Source organism: Sardina pilchardus, chromosome 2, assembly GCF_963854185.1.
Source record: "Sardina pilchardus chromosome 2, fSarPil1.1, whole genome shotgun sequence".
In the NCBI taxonomy this organism is placed as follows: Eukaryota; Metazoa; Chordata; class Actinopteri; order Clupeiformes; family Clupeidae; genus Sardina; species Sardina pilchardus.
Window position 1 is genome coordinate 27,247,423 of NC_084995.1, and position 22,631 is coordinate 27,270,053.

Below are 22,631 nucleotides of genomic sequence, written 5' to 3' on the forward strand. Positions count from 1 at the left end.
AAAAAAAAGGCAGAATTCAGAGAACTAGAATCAGGTAGACAGTCAATCTGAGATAGATTCTTAGGTGCTAAGAGTCAGTTGTGATCAAGTGGTTCACTCATAATAATTTAGCATTGCTACATTCCTTTCCCTCCTTGTGGGTTTCATATAGCAGTTACAGCTGTAGAAAGTTAAGGTGTAAATTAACTACTAAAACCTATTGATTATATTAGAATAAATGTCATGTTTTCTGCAGGAATTTAGGGGGTTTAGGGGAGAGAGGTATTTGGCATAATAAAATTATCATTTTCTTAATTGGCCAACAGGTCCTGATTCTAAACATCTTCTAGGTTCGGATAGTGTTTAAGATTTTTGTCTTAAGATAGTCGGTGTGTTCTATAGGCTACTGGGAGAGAGCTGCTCTGTGTAATGCACAGCAGAATTGGACTTGTTCAGGGATCTGTATTAACAGCAGAGCTACACTTCACATTGTAATACAACAGCATGATGTTTAAGGACAGAACATTCACCTTGTTAATGGACAAGGTGAATGTGAATCATCAGTCCAACAAATGTAATGTGTAAAATTGCTCAATTCAAAATGAGAACATTTTTGGGTGTCTCAAGGCAATCAGCAACAACTGACTACTAACTTTGGCATGCATGGTTTATTATTCTAATGTATTTTAGGCTATTCATTGTTTAAATGGACAATCATTTAATCTGAAAGAGTATGGAGTTAATATCAATAAATAATGGATATACTAGATGCCATAATTCATCCCTTAATTCGTTCTAAAACAATCATAGAAAAATAAAAATTAAACTGCATTCTCAATTCGATTATTTTGCCTGTATTGATGTTGATATTGTGATATTGCTGTTCGTCCACATTATGTCTCGTTTCGATTTGTGTAGTTTTACTTTGAATACTTTATGTAGACACAAGGCATGTCCCATGCATGGTAGACTTGTGTGATTTCTAAGGCCAACAATCGCTCTCGTGGTGTGTAGCTGGCGACGCGTCTTGCATGGCAATGCGCCACAAGTCTCTGCAAAGGCATGGCTGCAATTCTGAGCTTGAACTTGACCGCAGGAACGGCATGGGAACCAAGGCGCGAATCTGACCCCCGCTATTATGATGCACAAGCTGGTGTCAAGCCTTATTATCATAAAATCCAGCCTGCTTCGAATTAAAACTCAAAGGCTGCACGGGAATCAGTCTTTTCTCACATGGAAAGCAACGAACCAACATCTCTAGCAGGGCGAGGGAAAGGATGTAAGTATTTTACTATTATTAGTAGCAGCCTATAGTAGTATTATTCAGTTTTAAACTCAACACTGTTTTAAATTCAACCCTTTTTAAAAGCTCTCAATTATCTATTTTGGCTATATGTTGACAAATACGATGTATATGTGTTTTGCAACTATTTCACACTATTTATTTTGGACTGTATTTTCTATTTGTGGCGGAAACAACTTTTGGACTAGGCCTATTTCAGTTTACATTAATTAGTTCCACTGATAAAACGTTAGTGTTATTTAGCATGGTTTTCGTTCAAGATTATCTTCAATGAGCTATCAATTCTTTATATTCATTATAGTTGCAGGTGTACATTAATTTGGCATATTAATGAATGTTTTACGTTTACATCCATGTTTATTTAGCTTGCATTCGTTTATCAATATAACTCTCTCTTCAATATTTAGCAGGCCTACAATTAAAATCTATCTGTAGGCTGCAAAATAACTTAGTTTTTAAAGGCATTTTGTTTTTCAAAAGTTATAGATTTAAAAATGTATTTCGCACATTTAAAAATCGCCTTGCAGCTAAAATAGCGCGCTTTTCGTTGCACAAATATAGGCTGTAAATAGAGCCAATTAAACTGGGACAAAAATTAGTCACTCTAATCCTCGTCATTAGCAGGCCTACCCTCTCCTTACCATACGTTCTCTTGAAGCGCTGATTGGCTCTGACACTGGTGGATTCTGAACTGTAGCTAAGCCAATCAGAGATCGAACGACCTGCTGCATGCTAGCAGTGAGGTGGCGATGATGGCGTCTTCCAAAACAAATGAATCAGAATTGATGTGCAGGTGACATTGGGTTATTTAAATATTGATGACACCGAAGTATTTTAGGGTAACCTATTCGATTTAAATGTTAACCATAGTCCTGGTTTCATCGTTTCATCTTACAAGAAGTCAACTCATGTTCACCTCAACATGCTTTCATGTATTTCTCTACATGTGTTTTTGATGTAAAGTATGCTTCTGGATTACCCTAGGCCTACACCACAAAATGTACACTAGACCAAGTTTGACTAGGCTTGAAAAAGCTAAAAAGTTAAAAAGTTCCCTATTTTTGTACTGCACAAAAGGAATATGGATGTCAAGAAACATTTTCAGGACTACATGGCATTGAATTCTCCCTGTGCATATAGTAGCCTAATAGAAAGCAACATTACAGCAAATACACAGTGGCAAAATGGCTGACGTGAGTAATCTAAATATGCATGCCGTCACAGGGGAAATGGCTGACTCATATAGCCACTCCTTGTTCTGCCGTTAGGGCTTCAGGTGAAGAGTATCAAGTAGCCTACATGCTACTTAAGTGATGGTTGACTTTGATCAGGTCGCATGCATGTTTCAGACGAATAATGTATGCATCAGGCAGAGGTACATCACTGTATTGATAATTTCCCTGAAAAAAAAAAAAAAACATCACCATAGAGGCTAATATTTGTCAATTAAAATTGTAACACAAAGATGGTCATTGAACTTTTGGCAATTTGGGGCTTAATTTCAAAATATAGGCCCATGACAGTCAGCTATGTTCAGGTAAATTACTCTTACCATGGGAAGATGTAATAATACAACACTAAAGATTAAAATGCTAAAATGTGAAAAAAAACACATTCATTCCTATTGGTGATGTTTGTATTTCAAGCCAAATCTTAAATTCTGTTCCACAGACAGACCTTTATGTACTCAGATCCACAGCCATGAAACCCACTTGTGGGGGGACCTTTGCAAGAGGCCAGTCCCTATGAGTGACTCAGCAGCCGGGACCCTCATTTAAAAGTGCAGGCAAAGTGTAAAGTCTGACTGAAGCTATCATTTAATAACAATCTATGTATAATAAATCTATTTGCAAATGTACCACCAAGATTGAAGCAAAAAAATGCTGTTTCTCCCAGAGCAGATCGAAATGCTTCCTCCCAAAGCAAATGTGACATAGCCCTACTACAACAACACACAGGGTGGATTGTGTTCATGCACAGGCCCGTTGCTCATTGAGGGAATTTGTCTCTTTATCCATCATTTAAATTAGGGCCCCAGGTATGTTAACTATTTTTTCCCTGTAGTTTTAACCGTTTAGCTTTCTCTGCCTGTGAGTAGCTGATGAAAACGCTTGAAAACACACGGTGGTTCATGCACATGCTCATGCTATGAAAACGCGTGCCACTCGACAGCCCTTTCTCCAAACTACACACAGTCGTGCCCTCTCAGGGAGCTGGTTTAGGAGCCACTCACCATGATACTCATGGTTATGCTTATGGGATTTGGCAGACGCTTTTGTCCAAAGGGACATAAAAATAAAAACAATACAATAGTTCCATTTAACAGTAAACAGTTTAAAAACTTGGTAGACTACATTAAGGAGAATAGTAATAATAAACAACTATGTAAATGTAATCAATAGACTAATGAAAATGATCAAATACTATAATATACAAACCATATACAACCAAGTGTTGTTTCTTTGACAGGATATAGCTCTAAACATTTTCCTCCAAAAACATCTGTTTATTTGTGTCATTTTACAGTAGTCCATTAGCTTTCAGTATAATAGCTTTTGTGAAAGTACTGATTTTTTCTGTTTTTAGTGAACAGAGATTGGTCAACATTTTTGTCTGTGGACATGAAAACTTTGTTTTGCAGATTTAGATTATACTGTATTTAAAAAAATCTCTAGACTATTCCTTTATTTGTAAGACCTGGAATGAGTCAGTATGAGCTATTTTGAACTCTCCTCATGCTATTAAGGCATGGACAGAAAAAAGGAGAAAATACATTACTTGATTATTTGACCTTTTCAGGAGGACTCATTGGTCAGAATTATCAAGACAAATATCTCAACCTTTTCAACAGGTATAGACTTTGAATCCTACTGACGATTTGTTGTCATCAGTGCATCCACTGTGCATTCATTAGTCTATTGACTTGTGAATTATCTAAGATAGACTAAAAGAAAAAATGAAGTAAAAAACAATTCACAACATACATTAATTACAGTAATCAGCAGGTTACTGTTAAACCAAATATAAATCTCTTGCAGATTTGACTGGCAAGATCAATCATGTTGCTGTAGAGTATAGTAGGCTACTATCACTAACAATATCTCGTCAGGCACAGTATGTCCAATTTGGAACTAAACATCTACATTTTAGATTAAACATCTACATTGTTGTACATATACAGTATGTCTGTATTTGGGTTAAATGTTAAAAGGCTTATAGGCTTAGGTCCATACTTGCCCATACAGGTCAACAGTCATCTGATGAATATGTTATTTCTCATTAGAACCAATGGCTCATATGACCACAGCAGATTCATCGGGCAGAATATATCCGGACTATTGTATTTGGTATTGTTCCTACAGTGTGTAACTGTACAGGACATATCAAAGCCATTTAGATGCATTGAGCAGCATCAGTTAGTTCAACTGAGAGTATATGTCACTCATAATTGTAGTTTTTCTAAAGTTTCTTTTTCATCTCTTATCAATCAGATTTTTTTACATATTGCATTCAATAATGTAAGCAATGCACAACATATACACACATATCTTATTCAGCTTTGCACCTCTCTTTTACAGCATAATAAATTCAGATTATCACAAAAAAGTATTATTATTAAAAAATACTACGATTTTAGCAATAATATGAGCAACAAAATTGTGAGGAACACCAAGAGGTTTGAAAATATTTAATAGCAAATTATTTCAAGCTCGTATGCTCTCATGAGGTCAAATGTAAGACGTACTAGAAGATGTTTATAGAAAGCTGTAAATCACACAGCTGCAGCCTACCTGCTGTAAGATCAACAGCAAAAATAGCTGTGTTATTCGTGATTCCTGAATTTCGACATGTCTAGAACACAAGAAAAATATAGCCTAGCTAGCCTACTGAGGTTATGAAGAAAGTGTAGACTAGATAAGGACTATTTTAAACGGCCAATATTAAAAATAGCCAATATATATTATGTTATTTATTTTCTCCCCATGGCCATTGAAACCCTGTCTTTGAGTAGGCTATTTTATGAAAATGTACCATCTCAAAGTTTCAAGTGACTCTACTTTTACGGTCCAATGAATAGCCTGAATAACCGCAGGCGACTGTAACAGGAATGTTTCAAACATTCCAAAATGTTTTCCTTTCAGATGCCCATAGACCTTGCTAACATAACTAGCCAAAGTAAAGGAACAGAATATTAGCATACCATCTTCTGCGCTGCTTAACTCAGTTTCACATTCCAACTATGTTTACAGTGATGTTCATTGTGGAGATTATGAAACATTATTTTACGCCATAATTATGGCCGATGACATGAGAATGTATTTTGTTTCAGTTTTGTTCTTGTTGGACTTTATCATTGTTTAGGCCTGTTTCATGTAGTCTGTCCACATAGCCTAACGTTTGTCATTCGCCTGCTTTTGAAATATATTGTGTAAATCTCAGAACATTGTTGTCTTAGGCTTCTTCAACACATCGATCAAACAATCATATTTACTCACTCATTAATAAGCGTTTGGTTGTAGCCTAGGTGAAGTAACATTTTCTTCATAGTAGCCTACTTGCTATTGTGTATTTCTGCTTTGCTGGCTTTTAACATAGAATATACCCGGGGTGTTGAAGAACAAATAGGACAGTAGGACTAGGTGAGAAGGGGGCATCTTGATCCTGCAACAATCGTCGCTGACAGGCGATCGGTCAAAAATAGCGTCAAAGCTCGTCTATGCCAGCTCACACCACCAATGGGTGGCGATATTTCTGGGCCAGTTTTACAGTATGGCTACAGAAGCCAATGTGTGTAGTGGTGTTAGCTAAGACTATTTATACAAATCAATAACTCTTAACAACAAACTGCTTTTCTAAATGTGTTTCAATTGTATGCATATAATAAGCGGGTAAATATCGTATCCATTGGCATGTATCATGCACTTTAGTCGATTTGGCTGTGTTGGCCTATTGATGAGGTAGATGGCTTATGCAAAAGCCCCACGCCCTCCAAATACCCACGTGACCACAATGCGATGCGTATTTGAATATTTGCCCGTTAGATAGCATCAGCATGGCTTTTTATTCCAGAAGTGTAGTCCTGTAGGGCTTTTTGGTCTATTTTTATTTATTTATTTAATTGTTTTATACAATCAAGCTGTCTGTTTCATACTGCTATCACGTTAGGGTATTTGAAATGTATGCTGCGTTTAGGTTCAGGCTTTGGTACGGTTTATGGATCTTTTTGGATGTTGTTCGGTATTGTTGAATTCATTTCGAGGAAAGAAATAATACGCACCATGTCGAATGATGCTATGCTATAGTAGCCTATTTTAAATGACATAGGCCTATATTAGCCGGTCATGATTAAGCCAAATGTTAAAGTATTTTCAACTTCATTAAGGAGATGACCAAGACTAGGGAATAGCACATGGGCTAGTGGTAATGTTTTACACAGACAAAAACAACTTTAACCTTGGCTAACAGTGAAGTCGTTATGTCTGAAATATACAACCAAGCAACAAATAACAGGTAACTTACATTAGGTGAAGATTACATGAGATTACAGTAGCCTAGGCCTGAAAATATCGCAAAATTAGTTCTACAATTGTTGGGTCTATAATAGGATAACTGTAACTGTATGTATGTGTGTGTGTGTGTGTGTGTGTGTGTGTGTGTGTGTGTGTGTGTGTGAGAGAGAGAGAGAGAGAGAGAGAGAGTGTGTGAGTGTGAGAGAGAGAGAGAGAGAGAGAGAGTGTGTGTGTGTGTGTGTGTGTGTGTGTGTGTGTGTGTGTGTGTGTGCGCGCGCGCGAGAGAGAGAGAGAGTGAATGAGTATTCGCGCGCGCGTGTGTGTGTAGTTATTTGGGAGGAAGGGAGAGATGGTCTAATTGTTGAATTGTTGAAAAAATGAGTATAAAGTACATTTTCGTTGTATGCATCTGCCATTTGACGCATCTTAACTTTAGGACTATAGTCTGTTTATCCTTACAGTCGACGTCATGTTGCGATTTTATATCTCCCGCCTTGCGCCAGCGCATAATTTAGTAGGCCTATTAGGCCTACCTTCAACAAGCAAAGCGACAGCATCACGCAACAATGAGTCTCCCATGTGTTAAGGCCAAAACGGCACCGAACAGAGCGTCAGTAGTTTATTAAGCTCAATTAAATCCGGTAGCCTTGTTTGGTGTTATATTTTCAACTAAATCGGTCTTTTGGGGATGATGTTGTTTTGCCAACGCCTCCATGCCACTCCATTATGGTTCAAAAATGCATTTATCAAGGCCTTTTAGTTGGACAATAGCCTACTCTCACACACAGGCTACTTGACATTTTATTTCCGCCGCTGAAGAAAATAGGCATCTTTTGAAGAGTTTTACATTTTCTTCCAGATAAATTAGACTGACGCTATATGGACCGTCATATATTATTTTCTGAAAATGTTCTCCACATGGCAGAATTGATAGGTCCCCCCCCCCGCCATCACACACACACACACACACACACACACACACACACACACACACACACACACACACACACACACACACACACACACACACACACACACACACACACACACGCCTCCCTCCGCCACTCTCTCTCCCAGACTCACACATGCTGCTGCGCCCGCTGCTGCCTCTCCTTCTGTCTCCCTCGCTGCTCTACGGAACCTGCAAACTCCCTCTCTCTTTCTTCCTCCTTACTGAGAAAGGAAACAAAAACGATATAGGCTTTAGATTAGGACAATGAGCGGAAGTCGTACCCATATTGAGGAGGGACAAAAATCGCCGAGTTTCGACAAGAACCACAGAAAGCCTGTGTCGTTTATTTTTCTCGGCACGTTCGCCAGAAAACCAAGGAGGAGGAGGATGAGGATGGGGAGTCAGAGGGAGAGACCAACAACGGATCACAACCCATCTCGCTGTTTCTCTTTTGCCTCCCCTGTGAAGGCTGGACCCATCCAGTTGGAAGCAGACCGACTAGGAGTAACAATCTTAGCTTATGTCGATGTCGAGACAAGAAGCGTATTTTTATAAACACTTTAGTAGGCCTGTGACTAGGCTATATTGTTCTGACTGGATGGTTGCTATCAGTTTGGTGTCACACCGGAATCAAATTGAAGCTTGATGCCGCGCGTAAGAACTCTTGTTTTCGGCGTTTCACCAAGGATCGTGTGTCTTTTTTTGGATAATTTGGACAGACATTGCATGTAAGTAGGTTATTTAATCAGGCATGAACACCTTTCTGTTAGCTTACTCACAGTTTAACTCGCAATTTATTTAGGTCGCCATGCTACTACTCTTCAAGTAAAACCTAAAGCCCAAGTGTTTCTGTGACTGTACTATACGGTGGAATATATAGGTAGTTCAATCCAGTTCAGTGTGTCTGATCTATTACCAAGTTGATAGAATAGCATTTTGTTTTAGGTTATAATGTATTAATCATGCTCATTTAGAACATACTTTTATTTTCCCAAAATAGTAAACCATGGGGACGCACATAGTTGGTTACTATTAGGTCGGAGATGGTGACGGCAAAAACTAATGTTCTGCTTAAATATACAAGCGCCGTGCCTTTTGAATTTTACAATAGTGAGGCGATTGTGTAGGGCATGGGAAAGTGTTGCGGCTTTTTTTGAGAGAGGGAGGGAGGGGGCGAGGTCTAGCCCAGACCCCCTTGTCCGTGGGTCCTCTTGGTTCCCAGACGATATTGTTATGCAAATCAGCAACAGCACGTTGTTGAACTTGATGTTGACTTCTCTCTTTGGGGGCTAATTTTTCCCGGTCACTTGTCTGAGTTTTCTCAGGCGCCATAGAGAGGCGTTTCAGAGAAGGCCAACAATAGACTGAAGAGGATTGGTAACTATGCAAGGATTTCTCTCTCTCTCTCTCTCTCTCTCTTTCTTTCTTTATCCCTCTCTTCCCCTGTCTCTCTCTCCGAAATTGAAAAGGATAATTTTATTCATTGTGAGGTGACAGAACTCACTGAGTATGAGTCAATAGGAAAGGAACAATTTAAACCACGACAGAACATGATTTATTGTTCTAATTACTAGCCAATAGTTTGGTTTACTTCAAATATGAACTTTCTCTAGCAAAATATTATTAGACCTAATTGTGGGTCTTTTGGCTGAATAAGGTTTGCTGAGTAGCAGAAAGACTAGTCCATGTGTTTTCCCCTGAGCAACAGGTAGACGTAGGCCTATCGTGTAGGCCTACTCCTACCTGCAATGTGTTGCAGTTGTTGAGCTGTCAATTGATTAGAAAAATACTTTTCATTCTGAAAGAGGGGAACTTTCCTCTTAGTCAGTATGGCTTTAGTAGGTTTATTATATGTAGGCTAGGTGTCATATATAAAGCGTCTTTTCCAGGCACACCATAGCATAAATAGGCCCACCACAAATATACCGCCACATATCTTGCCTTGCTGACGACAGTGTGTAGGTTGTGTTGCATTTGGATCCATGGGTAACATGGTTAATTCACATCTGCTAATACATAAAAGTATTGTGTGTAAATATATAACTAGGCCCTCTTGTACGCCAGTGTTTTAAAAATGATAACAATCGTTGAGATTTTCTTTTTGTATTTTTTTATGTTGACGCTTTTCCAATTAAAATTCCACCTGTGGCCTACACCGAAATATGTTAAGACAATGAGTAGGCCTAACTAACAGATTGACTATCTTAATTATTATCTTCACCAATATATGTGTTACAATTGTATGAGAACGAATTCCCAGTGTACCCTCAGCAACATCACTCCGTCTCATTGCGAGAGCAAGCTAGATTTCAGCACCCAGGACAGAGCCCGTCTAACAGGCCTATTGTAGCCTGTGCAGCGCGCTGCAGCTGGATTGCTGTAGGCTACTGTAGCCCGCTGCATGGACGGCTCACGGACCTCACTTTATGCTTTTGGTCCCATAGGCTCCAGTAGACCTAGTGTGGTCGAACAAACAGGAATAGCCCTACTCAAAGCACACAATGGAAAAAGAAATGAAACATGTGTATTTGAAAAACACAACGTGAACACATTTCATTTCAGATGAATGGCACTGTGGAATAGATTAGGGACAAAAAACTAAAATGCTCTTAATATAAATGTATATTCGTCTTATTTTTGTATGAGACATGTTTTGGTCACCTTTAAAACCAACCTTTCGAAATAATATAATACCCCTTTAAAAAAATAGGCTATTTACGGAAAATCAGTCAACTTGGATGAGAGTGGTTTGCTCAAATGATTATTTTTCATGTTCAGTAGGTTGCTCATCTAGGCCTAATAGATACCATTGAGGTAGGCTATGTCAAGTAGACTAAAAAGGCTTATTGGCCCAAATAGCCCACTCTAAACAGTAAAATGTTGTGTCTCAGTTTTTTGTGCGTTAGTGTGTACGTCGTTGTGGTGAAGCAGAAGCACTGAAAAATTTCGGTCTTTCATTTCGGTATTTTTTCATTTTTATGCTATTAGAATTTTTTAAGGCAGGACTGGAGTGTAAGGCTTATATCATACTATTGTAGATGACTCTATTATTTTATATATATTTTTGGCTAAATTAGAACAAGGTGTGGACGTAATGAAATTAAAGTTTGCTGCCATACAATGAACTAAGTGTAGCCTAATTCAATTCACATATTTTTGCAAGTTTTTGCAAGCTCTTATTTTTGCAAGCTCTGTTTTTATGACATGGCAAAAGTGTTCCATTATTTATATATATTCTCCTGTACAAAACCTCTCTCTCTCACACACACACACACACACACGCACACACGCACACACACGTACACCTAGATAGATGCTTAGTTGTTCTTTAACCATCGTCATGAATAGTTTTGTTGCCGTGTTCACCTTAAAATAGTCGCGGACAGACATCATTGTCTTGAATTAGCACTGTTTTGACTAAGCCTATGTGTGCTATTTATCTACACATTATGCAATGGCACTCAGGTGACGCTCCGCACGTTTCCAAGCTACCAAGCTAATTTCCAGGCTTCCACATGTAGAGGCCTGCTATATAGTAACTTTACTGACACGCCTCAGTTATCTGTCTCATTATGATTAAAAGTGAAGTGTATACAGTACTTGTTCCAGTTGAAGCTTTCTGTAAACAAGGCCTCTGTGCCATTACACGTCAAGGATGTCTGCGCATGTGTGGATTTTACAGTCAAATAGGGAGGCGAAGAAGAGTGTGTATTATTCAAATGTTTGATTTATTCCCCACCCCTGCCCTCCTTGTAGTGGTCCATTCCTTTTTATGCACCCTAAGCAAGGACATTTTGGGAGATTCCATTCACTGTTTTAAAAACGGGCCTACATTATAACAGCAGTAATGGTACAATTATTTCATTTACATTGTTATCATTGTGTGTGTGTGTGTGTGTGTGTGTGTGTGTGTGTGTGTGAGAGAGAGAGAGAGAGAGAAATTACAGAGGTAAAAGTAGGCCAAGCATGTGTAATCTGCTTCCATAATAATTGTAAATGCATAGCTTATTTAGCTTCAGCATTGTCAGTGTATCATAAACATATCCAAACAAGAATTGTTATTCCAGAAAGAATGTAAAGATGTACATTTTCTAATTCTATTAATATCTATGGCGTCAACCAGAAAATTGGTTTTGAAGAGTTGCATTAAGATTTTGTATGGAAGCGCAGTAGTCCCTTAGTATTTCAGCATGTGTATTTTGCACGTTTTTATTCAGAGCAAGTTCAAAAGCACGGTCATTGTCAGGGGCTATATTCTCATGCAAATCGCAGCTCTTTCCAGGAGCGTTTTCTCTCACGGTCTTAATTAATGCATGCAGCCCACCATTAAAATGACATACACCACACATGTTGTAGCCTACACATTCACACGAGCTTCTCAAATGAGGGCCACTTATATTTCCAGCTTAGATATTTTATACGCGTTGAATGGATGCTCATGTTGAGGCTCAGGTTCAGGGGATGTCGAATGTGTTCCTAATTCTGAAACTGAATTGCATGGAGACTCAGTGTAGGAAATCTGTCAGCTACTTCTCGCTGCGTGGTGGTGACCGTGGCCGCTCCCTGTAGCATCACTATTCTGTGGGCGAGGTGACCTTCCTGGCCTGATCGAGGGGGTCTTGGAGCCCCGGGAATCTTATGCGGCCTTTTTATGCTTTTACGCAGCTTATTATAACCGCTCTCAAGTCCAGGACGCTCAATATTTTCAGCCGACACCACATGATACAGTGGTGGTCCTTATAATGTGCTGGCGGAACGAAACGTGTGCGAGCGTGTGTGCGCGTGTGTGTGTGTGTGTGTGTGTGTGTGTGTGTGTGTTGGGGCGGGGAAAGAGAGGCCGTGGGGGCCGGACAATATTAACATATCGTGAACGCTCCTACTGCGTAGTGTGCACTCGCCGGTCGGACACTAGTCTTGTCAGTACAGCCCGGTGATGAACTGAGCTGTTGGGTGATCTCCTCCATCCATGTTTGGACGCTAAAGCGAGAATCCTCCGGATGCGCTGTAACCGGGGCCTTCATAGCACAGTTTATGACGCACCGATTAGTTTTACATAGCTTACCAAGACAAGACATGGTGCTTTCTATGGATTTTTGGAACGTGGTGGGTGAGTAAACTATCACAAGACGATTAGGCAACAGCTCAAACAGTGCTGTAGCATTTCATTGAAGAGCTTGGTGACTTTGGATTGTGATGGTGACTGGTGATGGTGACTAGTTCGAGTGACATTTCACAGTGGCTGTAAGGTGTATGTTGGAAGACAATGCTGTTGCAGAATTGTTAAAGGCTTCTTAAGACGATTATGTTAGGCTAGTGCCACTAGCTTGTGTAGCTTTGACTAGGAAGAATTGTTTCATAATTAACCTTGTTTTTACGCAAGGACGTGAGTTTGAAACCTTACAGTCCAGTTCATACTCATTCTATAGTCTACTTGATAAAGCGAATAACTTCCTGTGTGTGTGTGTGTGTGTGTGTGTGTGTGTGTGAGAGAGAGAGAGAGAGAGAGTGAGAGAGAGAACCAAACTATAGTAATTAGGACAATACATTTTCTTTCGCGATTTAAAAGGAGACTTTCCTATTGACTCATACTCAGTGAGTTCTGTCCCCTCACAATGAATAAAATTAGCCTTTTCAATTTCGGAGAGAGAGAGAGAGAGAGAGAGAGAGAGAGAGAGAGAGAGAGAGAGAGAGAGAGAGAGAGAGAGAGATTGAATTGGTTGAAGCGAGACACTCTCACTTAGGAGTGCACTGGCTCCATGTGACCACAACAGAAGCACCATCTGAACGGCCCCTTTAAGATGCATGGGTTAGTTTTTCTCTTTGGTTATCTAGCTGTATGAGTTTATCCAATATCATAAAGCTAGAGAACCGAAAGTATAAACTAATTCCTCAGACTTCGGAGACTACTGCCTTGGAACCGATAAACCGTGGGGACGAACAGGAGGCTCGGGGGCGCTGGACTCTGCTAGGCTCCGTCCGTAACCAGCCTTTGAGTACGAACGTTAGGATTTCTGTGTTTTGACATTCATACTCATTATGTTCAAACCTAGTATGGAGTTTGTCGTTTATACAGTATAATAAACAGCGATGGTAGTGTGGAGGGCGCCATTTGAATTAGAGACTGCCAGTGATCACCCCGAGAAGCAAATGGAGTTCTTTAGTGGGAATGCAAGAGGTATTTTCAGTCTATGGCCTAGTAGAACCTTATCATCGGGATACCGGGTGTAAACATGGCTCGTTTTAACAGGGAAATGGTATTTCATTGAATTGTTCAGATTGTGTCATTGCTGCGAGGTTGCTGTAGGAATAAATGGTTAATAGAATCGAGTGCTACTATTGGTCTGTCCCCTTGTGTCACGTGATTTTGAAAGCAGCAGCAGCATCTCTACTGTGAAGCATGTCGTATTTTGGAATATAGATATTTAGCACGCTTTTGGGTCACCACGTTTTAGTGTTCTGCTGTTCATTATGGTGCTGAACGGATAGTTCACGGTCTCGCCAGTGCTTGAAGAGCGATGTCATGTTGAACATGCGAAGAAAGCCTATCTATAGCCTTTCTTATGTAACTCAGTTACATCTTGTTGCATATCATAAGTGCTATTATAGTCGCCCTAATCCAGTTAAATAGTAGAGCATGGATAACTACAATGTAAATGTTTAATTGTATTTGGATTGAGCCATCATATTACACACAGGTGCTGTGTGTATGGAGGTTGTTTAAAGTGCTGTGGTCAAAGGTCCCTTGGTACTCTGTAAAATGCAATGTACACATTAGTCTTCTAGTGCACTGCAACCACAATATTTTATATATAATTGTAGGTCTACTGCCAGAGAAATGAGGTCTGAACTCCACTCATATTTGTCACTGAACAGTGTGTAAACTATCTTTAGATTGTGTGAATATTAATATACTAGCAGTAGGCTTCAGTGTAAGTGTATGTCAGTGTATATTTATGCTGCAAAATACTAATATTATTTTGAGACTAAAGGTGATGTTAAGAGACTTGACGCTATGCTCCGTGGATTGAGTCACACACTCGATTTAGAATACAAAGCTTGCTACAAAGGGAGACTTTAAACCTGTCTTGGATGTTGTACTTACAATCATACACTCATGATCTTATTTTAAATTGATGTGTATATATTCAGAAATATGGCAAAACGTACATGGAAAGCTTATGTTGGTCAGTAAGTCTTGCTGGGAAGTGAAACATCGAGTGAGGTGAACATTTGGTGTGCCATGACTTGGTCAGCCCTGATGATATCACCATATGCTATGACTTATGGTGAACCTGATCATACATTAGTAGGCTTATGACATCTAAGAAGCTGTATGGCACTGGCTTGTTGTGATCAAAGCATTCTTAGGCCTATCTGCTACTTAGTAAAGTACTTCTGAATTGAGGACTTATGGCTGTATGATCCTGGCTACCATTGTCTGAAATATATCCCCATCACTCCATCTTGTGTGTGTCCCCTTCAGTATCTATCTCTATACCGTGGCCTTTTTACAAGAAAGGATACAACACTATTGTCTTTGTATGTAGTGTAATCTCATCACTGTCTTGTAGAGACGTTTTTTATTCTCCCATGCACTTGTATTTGTACTGAAAGAATCTACATATATTTCAGCAAAGTTACATGCAAGAAGCATATCCAGAACTCTTGCATGTTTTTAAGTGGTTGAAATTAATGTTGGTGAGATCCCAGGTTGGACCTCTACAAAAGTGAGGTGTCGTTTCAACTGCTCTGCCACTAGCAACACAAGCTCTCGCCTAACTCTCCTAACCTGAGAATTAGTTCACACTGCACTTGGTCGTTGTTGTTTTAGTATTTATATGCATAGCCATGAACCATGTATAATTCTAAAACTCCAACATATGAAAATATTATTGTGTTAAATTATGCTGTGAAGAATAAAAGAAGACTGTTTTAATAAGTTACAGAGGAAAGTACTGTATCTGAGACACTACTGAAATAATGATAAACTCTTGGAAGTGTCCACACTGATTTATGCCTTCGAAGGTATATCGGATGACAAAACCTTCACCAAAGCAATATGTTATTTTACACACCACATACCCAGTGCTGTGGTGACAATAGTGGGCCTTATTACATATATACCCAAGATCGCTTTATACCTTACTGGAAAAATGACTAACTACTGCAAAATACTAATCCATGCTTCTCTGTTTTACCAGCAGGTTTAGGAGGGAGGCTGAAGCGCTGATGAGTCTTAGAGAGGGCAGAGGCACCTGGGAGCTGTACCGCTGGCATCCCTGACCTCACTGGCAATCCTGAACCAACGGCTGCAGAATTCTCTACAGCACAGGTACTGCATTACCAAAAGAGTCTCTTTTTACAGCTCTGTCACCACAGTGTGCTGAACAGGAGTAAGGTGCCTTACACATCTACCTCCTGTAACATTCCAACCTCATAGCCAATCTTATAGCAAAAAAAGAAACAGGCTATTTAACATACACAGTCCTTGTTGTAAAATCCTTACGTCTGAGAAATCCGAGCTGTCCGTGCAGATTAATCTGGAAGGAGCCGGAAAATCCTTTGCCTACATCCCAGTTCTTCATACCTCTCCTCTCTCAGGACCTCCTTCCACCCCCCCCCCCCCCCCTTCTCCCTTTCCCCAATAAATGTCATTGTATCTTTTTTCTCTTCTGGACAGTTAAACAGTCTGATCCAGTTTGCCAGTGGGCTGGTTTTGTTGGAGTTAGTGTAGTGAGAGTGAGTGTTTGTTTAGTCCACTCTGCAGGCCCTTGTGCCTGTGGTTTATCCCTTTAAGTGTTGAGAGGCTCTGTAGCACGGCCGGGGCCTAAGGTGTGTGCTCATGTGGAAAGTGAGGGGGGGGGGGGTTACAGGGAGTTTTGGAGTCTTTCACCAAAACTCCCCGCCGCACACACACACACACACACACACACACACACACACACACACACACCTTCACACACTCACAAATACACACCATCACTGGCACCCTGCATGTCTTTTACTTCTGCTTTTCATCAAATGTCCCCAACCTACACCCCCCTCCTCCTCCACCACCACCACCACCACCACCACCGCCGCCGCCAACTCAAAGCCCACTGAAGATACTTTGTTCTCGTTCTTCGTCTTTCTCTCTTTTGTTTGATGAGATTAAATTATTATTTTTTTTTATATAAGAAAAAAGAGTCTAGAAAACTGAAACAGAGAACTGAAACTTTTTGAGATCCCAAAGGAAGACGTTTAAAAACTGATTGAATTTTTTCTCCTCTAGTCTAATTCTGCAGTTGGGAGAGTGGGTGCAGTGGAAGCGTAATTAAATTGACAGTAAGCCAAACCCTGAGACTAATGCCGCGGGTATTATTCCGCTCACCGTGTGCGGGGGTGCTGAGCCAACAAGCCTGTTTGTTGGTGCATGGATATGGGATGCAGCCCATGAACTTTCACTTCCTGCTTAAGACAAGGTGTAGCAGAGTGGACAGAAAGGAAATAAGACTCCCACTGAAAGGAATGGTTTCCACAGAAATGCCTGTCTGATGTTTATTTATTTATTAACAGTATGGTGGGCTATATAAGACCGATTATGGTAGTGATGTCAGTCGGAGAACAAACATTACGTATACATTTGGAACGTCTCTGTAAACCAATTGTAAAACATTGCATTTCAATGACTTGCTATCCTAAAGATGACTAAGTGCTTCTCAGTTGCAATCTTCTTTTTTATTAATAGGTTGTACAACAGAGATATTGTGTATTGTGTACAGCAGGGTGTATGGAACAACCTCTGAGTTAACTGGTGCTCATGAAACCGATATAATGTCTGTGACTGCAGGCTAAGAGAAGACACGTCTTCCTCTCTTCCTCCATGTTTGCTTCATATTCTCTCTACCTCTCTATATTACGTGATCATTTATCATCAATCAATATCGTCTGCTCTATCTCTCTGTTGGTCTCTATTTATCTTCCTTTCATCTCATAATGTCAAGCATTTAAGGATGTTATAAAGAATTGTTACCTTTAACAATGTTCCCTGAAAAATAGTTTGTGTGAAAGCAAATAACTTTTCAGTTTTGTTTTGTTGCTCTGCACAAATAGCGTGTCAACCATATCAGTCTTATTAGGCAGTCTACTACAAGCTGAGGAGCACAAGTTGCAAGCAGGTATGATTATAACCTGGGAATACTGTGGAGGTCATGCCTGCAGCGTGAACATGAAAGAATATGATGTAGTACTCGAGTCTGGATAATCACTCACAAAGCGAGAGCTGTACCACTGAGGGGAAATAACTAAGCAAAGCTGGAATAATGTCTAGCGCATAATCACCATTTACATTTTTTTATTATTATTATTATTATTCATTTAGCAGAGGCTAAATGCCATTGGTCTCAAGGCAAGGTCGGATTTGATGGCTCTAAAAAGTTCTCACAATCTGAGATGTTGGTTGAAATTTTCAAAAGCGAAAGATGAGAAAGAAAAAGAGAGCGATTTTTTTCTTTTTCTTTTTTTTTTTTTTTTAAGAAGCAGTTACTGAGTTTTTCCCCTTCCATCCCAGATGGGTGGATTTGTATGCATAAAGTGTTCCGCATGGTTGTTCTCATGAGTTGATTTAAATGATGTGGCCGGCCCCACGTGAGCGGGGAGCAGATCAGTCTGGCCGAGTGAATGCGCGGGGCAGGGCAGGCCCTGGAGCAGGGGCCCGCAGGCTGAGCCGTGGAGAGAGGGGGCCTGTGGGGAACACCACTGTGACTAATGCCTCTTGATACAGATTACAAATTCATGCAAGGGATGATAGCCAGGTTTCCCCCCCTGTAGCATGGTAGGGGGTGGGAATGGAGGGAAGGAGGGAGGGAGAGGAGGGAGAGAGAGAGAGAGATAGAGATTAAGAAAGACAGAGAATAGTCCACGGTGGTGATGTCAGGGTTTAATAAATGTTCAAGAGTGAAGTAAAAGCAGGAGAGGGAAGGGAGGGGAAACAGACACAAACACCTAAACACAATCCGTGGTGTATTTGGGAATTGTTTTTTAGCTTTTCGCTAAATATTTCTTCATCTTCTTAGCACTTGTTTGAGTATGGCAGGCTTTGCTCAGCTAGACAGAGGTAGAGGCCCCTTTGACATTTCTATGCAAACTAGAGCTTGAATAATGAGATGTATTTATGAAGCCAGACGATCAGCAAAGAGGGTGGGGGAGTGTGTGTGTGTGTGTGGTGGTGGTGTGTGTGTGGGGGGGGGGGGGGGGGGGGGGTTGGTGAAAAGGGCCCGGCTAGGCAGTGAATGGGAAAGTTGGAGAGGAGGGGAGAACCCAGAGGAGGGGGGGAGGGTGCAGACAGGAGATGGAGGGTGGGTGGGTGGAGGGGTACCAGGGGGGCCGGTGCGGTGGATGGGGATGTGCAACTGGCCTCCACGGGCGCACGGCAACGGACGCAGCAGCTGTGAAAAGAGTGGCTCTCTTTTTCCCACGCCCAGCGAGACAGAAAACAGTAGTCGGGTCTGTAAGGGTCAAGTCACATTGCTAATATATACATAGAAGAATGGAGGGGGCAGGGGGTGGGGGGTGGGGGGGCAAAATGGAGTTTGTGCACATTAACGAGCTGTCTGAAGAAAGGGCAGTTGGGTGGCCCGATACTGAGCACCCTACTATTCTGGTACTGTAGAGACTTGGGTAGAGTGGAGCGCCTGAAGTCTTGGCCTACTTTGATTACTAAACATGCCGCATATTGTGAAGGAAAAAAGTAGCACTCAACTTTTATCAAAGCGTATTATTAGGGTTGCCCCGTATACATCCCCATTAAAGTTGAAGCGATTGTGTTGCATAATCATACACAGATCTAAATAACACATCAGCTTTATACAATAGTATAATATTTTAATATTTTTACATTTGTTATCTGTATGAGTTCAGCTCTGCTACAGTAGTCTGTAAGCCACACTTCCCCTTTTTTTGTCCATGATCTTCACTGTTGGTTTCTCACACTCCCAGGCAAACTTGGACTTGGTGTGTGAGTGTGTGTGTGTGCTTGTGTGCGTGTCTTAGTGGGGTGAGGGATGGACGGGGGCAAGACACATTCTCTCTTCAACATAATATAAAAGAGGGCTAATTCAAACAAGGAGTGTGTGTGTGTGTGTGTGTGTGTGCTGGGGGATGGGTGGTGTTATTGGAAGACCTAGCAACTTAGCAGGAATGTCTTTCTGCTAGACATTCAATAAGATCTGTGATCTATATCCAAATAATGGGTGGCGAGGTCTCTCTCCAGCTCCCCCCCAGCACAGAGACCGCCACCTTTCTTACCAAGTGGAATTTCATTACAGCGCACAAAACACTGCAGAGGGACAGTTCATAAAGGTCATGCCAGAAGACTTGCCTCCTAAACAAGAGGACTTCACTAGAAACCAAAAAGCCCACCACAAAGAGCATTTTTCCAAATATCCAAATATCTCCAAATATCAAGTAGTCTCATCTTGGTTGCAACTAATTAGTATATAAACTGATGTTATTTATTTGCTAGCAACAGTGTGAGTCTCAAACAGAATGTCACCGCTAATGAGCGCTGATGAGAGACCTTCAGTAACACTGGCCCAGACAGGCGTCCTAATTAATCTCCTGCTCCTCGTGATTCCATCTGCTAGAGCAGCATCCTGCAGGACACGGCAGAGAGGGAGGGGCCTGACATGTCTGTAGAACGTGTAAGTGCAACCGGTTTCCAGCTGGAGTTGAAACACCGGCTGCAGCTTTATGTTCCTGCTCCCTTTTTTTTACGGTCCCCTAGCAGAAAGCCCAGCCCAGAGTGGTCTCACGCTCAATTAGCTCCCCCAAGCCTTGTTTACACTTCTTTATGCTTCTGGAGCTCAGACACAAGCCTTGGCCTTTGAGTAAACACATTGCCTTCCCTTTCTTCCTATTCACCTCTTGTTTGCGTCTCTTCCCTCCATCCCTCCCTCCTTCCCTCCCTCCTACTCCTGTTCCTTTCATCCAATTCAGGAGACACCGGTGGAGGGGAGGGCTGGCTCTAATTAGTTCAATGTGAGGAAGCATTGTGGCAATCAGGCAGTGCATTGTGTGAGAGTGTATAGCTTGTTAATATACTATGTTAGTGGAGACCGCTGCTGTTTAAATGGCGGCCTCTCCAGCTTGCTTTCCTCCATTCACGCCTGGCAGATGCGTTTGCTGCCTCATTGTTGCCCGCCGTGAGCAGAATTAAAAGTGCGGCTCCTCCACTGCATTTCTGTGTCTGACAGCCTGACAGACACTCATCTCTGCGAGCGAACAATTATTTGTCCAAAGAGAATCCAGGCAACAGATGATCCTGCTTTTTTTCATTTGGTTAATTGACTGTCTCTTTTAATTGAACGAGTTGACACAGTTTTTTTCAAACATATCATAGATATTGCTTTGCTGTTTTGGGCATGCTCACAATGGCTGTGTGTGTGTCATCTTCACAATGGCGGTGTCATCATCAGACTGTGTAGTGTAGTGATTCTGGTGAAGGCAGCTCTTTATGGAACTCAATAAACTGTGAGGACCTGCTGTGGCTATTTACATTATTCAGTGCTGTTGAGGAAGGATGCTTCTGTTCTGATGCCTCTCTTCTTCTAGAGTTTAGAGCTTAAGAGTATTTCTTATATTTTGGTTACTGCCAAACGCATCTTTATTTTACTCTCAAAGCTTCCTTAAAAGCTGAGATTGTATTATTTCAAAGCATCAAATATATCCATGCACATATCTATGATTCACCATTATTACTGTAACAACCAACTGACTCCCTTTTCTGGATTTTACAAATGTATAGTAGAGAGTTAAATAAAATTACTGTATATGTTTTTAAAAAGATCTGGTTCTGGTTTTAGAGGCAGAGAAAGGGTTGCATGGCAGAATTCTCTCTCTCTCCCCCTCTCTCTCTCTCTCTCTCTCTCCGCTCCTGTCTTCAGTGGCCCAGAGGATTCCAGTGCGGCTGTCTGCCTACCTGTCCCTCCAGGCCTCTGTTTCTCCTTTAGCTCTCCTGCAGCTATTTCTGTCAGCCTGACACTTCTCATTTCACTGGTCCGTCTTCCAAATGACTCCCCTGCTCCTGCTCCCCGCCTCTAGTGCTGCTGCTTCTGGGCTCCTCCAAAAGAGAACGTCCCCCCCCCCCCCCCCCCACACACACACACACATCCCCATTGCAACCATGCTAGTGAGGTGCAGTAGTGCGGGAACAGGCGAGCGAGAGAGCGAGCGAGCGAGCGAGTGAGTGAGTGAGTGGTTTGTGGTTTGGGACTTGGCCCTCTGTTGTCTGCTGTAATTGAGAAGGTGAGGGGCGGCGGTACCACTGGTGGTGGACGGGACGAGAGGAGAGGAGGAGGGGGGAGGTGGGGGGGGGGGGGGGGGGGGGGGGGGCAGAGGGTCGGTACCCACCCTCCTGTTGGTTTTTAGAGAGGTGCTGCCCCTCCCTCACCCCGGCAGGGGGTCTTTGTGTCACCCATCTCACTGGGGTAAGATGTAGGCAGAGTACACAGGACCCACTCAGACCATTGCCCACCTGGAGACACACACACACACACACACACATGCAGACACTCACGGACACAGGGAAGGAGTACTAAAGACCACAGGCCTAAAGAGAATAGGAGATTTGTGTGTGTGTGTGTGTGTGTGTGTGTGTGTGTGTGTGCAGGAGAGGTCATTGGTAAAAATGCACAAGGCCGTTTTTAGAGAGACCAATTCTGCATGTTGCATGTTGAATTCATTCTTTTGTTTTAATAGTTTTTAATCTTTCAAGAATTGGGGGACCGTAAGATTTGTATTCTGCAGAAAGCTGCAGGTTCTTAGATGTACATGACACCACCGCATGTAAGGGTAAAGTAACACACAGAACAGAAGACAAGACAATATCCTCCTGCTCCTTATCTTCCTT

General features: G+C 41.4%; 1 long non-coding RNA gene across 1 annotated transcript in view; it reads left to right on the forward strand.

Annotated features, from left to right (window-relative positions):
• Positions 1 to 12,656: 12,656 nt before the first annotated feature.
• Positions 12,657 to 22,631, forward strand: part of LOC134068213 (uncharacterized) — a 23,643-nt gene continuing 13,668 nt past the window's right edge. The window contains exons 1-2 of the long non-coding RNA XR_009936618.1: positions 12,657 to 12,851; positions 15,946 to 16,076. This is a non-coding gene — a long non-coding RNA (uncharacterized LOC134068213). The remainder of the gene's footprint in view (positions 12,852 to 15,945; positions 16,077 to 22,631) is intronic.